Genomic DNA, 2500 nt, shown 5'->3' on the forward strand with positions numbered 1-2500 from the left:
TTAGCTTATTCATTTATACATTTCCCAAAAGGTAAAAAAATAAAAGAATCAAGACTTCCCAGTGGGGTCACCCATCCTAGTACTACTCTAGACGAAGCACGCTTAACTGTGAAGTTCTGTGGATACGAGGCACAAGTAGCTGCAATGCTATGAATGTGTATATCCACCATGATTATATTGTTTTATACAATCACCACATGACATTTAGCAAACTGGCCTGTAATCCTGGCACTTTACCCGATAAGCTGGTCATAAAGTTTCCTCTCATGTTCGCAAGTCACGTCGCCCGATAACCTGGCCACAATGACTTGCAAAACCAAAGCTGGCCGGTAAACCTGGCACGTTACCCGATAAATGCACGGCACGTTGCCGGTAACCTGGGCACGTTGCCCGGTAAGGTTAGCACGTTACCCGATAAAATGTCGGCGTTGCCCGGTAAAGTATCCACGTTGCCCGGCAAACCTGGCCCGCTGCCCGGTAAGGTTAGCACGCTGTTCGACAAACCTGTTACGGTCCATCGGCTTCGGGTTAACCCGAAGACATGATGTCATGATTCCATACCCGTTAACGTCGACCCATTCTGTAAAAAAACCTGGAACGTTGATGTCGAGCGAGCCCGGTCCGCATTCGGGTCCGAGCACGACACGGATCTACGTTTTAAACACATGACTGACTAACGATCGTGACCGACTAACGATTCCATAACACACCACCTATACCCATGATAATGCTTCCCCGCTACAAGTCCCATTTTCGTGAAACTTGTGGTGACGTCGAGGGCCCGAGCACGACACGGTCAACGTGTTGACCCGAAAACATGAGGTTACCAACCCCGACCCCATAAACCGCTCATAAAGTTTCCTCTCATGTCCCGGACGCAACGCCTCGTGTCATTAAAGCGGAGTTGCCCAAAACAGGCCCACGGGCCCACCAAGCCCGGCCCGCGGGCCCTTCACGACACGAAAGGGGGTTCATTTCTCTTGGACAGTCATATCTCATGGTCACGAGTACCCTCACAGAGCCTCGTGTCGATCCAACCCCGTTTGGACACCTTGCCCCCACCAAAGGCCTTACGGACCAACCGGGCCCACCAAGCGGCCCGTCCCGACCCGAAAACCAAAATTTTTTTTTTGGGAAACTCATATTTCAATGTCCCGATGCCCCACGCCAAATTTCGTGTCAATCCGACCTCGTTTGGTAGGGTTTTCAAAAATTATGATTCCTCAAAAATTTAATATCTGTTCCTGTCACTATGCTAATTGTTCAGAATGCATATATAGGGAAGGGGTGGGTGTTGAGCGCCCATGCCTGGGCAAAGTTGGCTACCAAGCTAAAATATGGAGGTTCAACGTACGAGAAACCAAAGCCCCTCCCCCATGTTGCATACGAAGCTTGCCCAACGACTTGGTTTCTTGCACAACGACCCGAGTATACTGCCCCAAAGTTGCACGCCCATGGCCAGGCCAAGGCATGCCAAGGCGCCCATGGGCAAGCCAAAGGCATGCCTAGGCACGGCCAAAGCAAGCCAAAGGCACGGCCAAGGCAAGCCAAAGGCACGTCTAGGGCATGCCAAGGCACGCCCATGGTCAGGCCAAGGCTTGCCAAGGCACGCCCATGGCCAGCCCAAGGCATGCCAAGGCGCCCATGGGCAAGCCAAAGGCATGCCAAGGCACGCCCATGGGCAAGCCAACGGCATGCCAAGGCGCCCATGGCCAGGCCAAGGCACGTCCAAGGCATGCCAAAGCTCGGCCAAGGCAAGCCAAAGGCATGCCTAGGCACGCCCATGGCCAGGCCAAGGCATGCCAAGGCGCCCATGGGCAAGCAAAAGGCACGGCCAAGGCATGCCAATGCGCCCATGGGCAAGCCAAAGGCATGCCTAGGCACGGCCAAGGCAAGCCAAAGGCATGCCAAGGCAAGCCAAAGGCACGTCTTGGGCATGCAAGGCTCGGCCAAGGCATGCCCCGGCACGCACATGGCCAGGCCAAGGCAAGCCAAAGGCATGCCAAGGCAGGCCAAAGGCACGTTCAAGGCATACCAAGGCGCCCATGGGCAAGCCAAAGGCATGCCAAGGCACGCCCATGGCCAGGCCAAGGCATGCCAAGGCGCCCATGGGCAAGCCAAAGGCACGTCTTGGGCATGCAAGGCTCGGCCTAGGCACGGCCAAGGCAAGCCAAGGCAAGCCAAAGGCAAGCCTAAGGCATGCCAAGGCGCCCATGGGCAAGCCTAAGGCATCCCAAGGCAAGCCAAAGGCACGTCCAGGGCATGCCAAGGCGCCCATGGGCAAGCCAAAGGCATGCCAAGGCACGCCCATGGCCAGGCCAAGACATGCCAAGGCGCCCATGGGCAAGCCAAAGGCATGCCAAGGCACGCCCGTGGGCAAGCCAAAGGCATGCCCAGGCACGCCCATGGCCAGGCCAAGGCAAGCCAAAGGCATGCCAAGGCGCCCATGGGCAAGCCAAAGGCATGCAAAACTCGGCCAAGGCATGCAAAACTCGGCCAA

The sequence above is a fragment of the Bidens hawaiensis genome, unplaced genomic scaffold, assembly GCF_021521415.1.
Source record: "Bidens hawaiensis isolate Kalapana, Puna unplaced genomic scaffold, B.hawaiensis_p1.1 tig00106898_1, whole genome shotgun sequence".
Taxonomy (NCBI): domain Eukaryota; kingdom Viridiplantae; phylum Streptophyta; class Magnoliopsida; order Asterales; family Asteraceae; genus Bidens; species Bidens hawaiensis.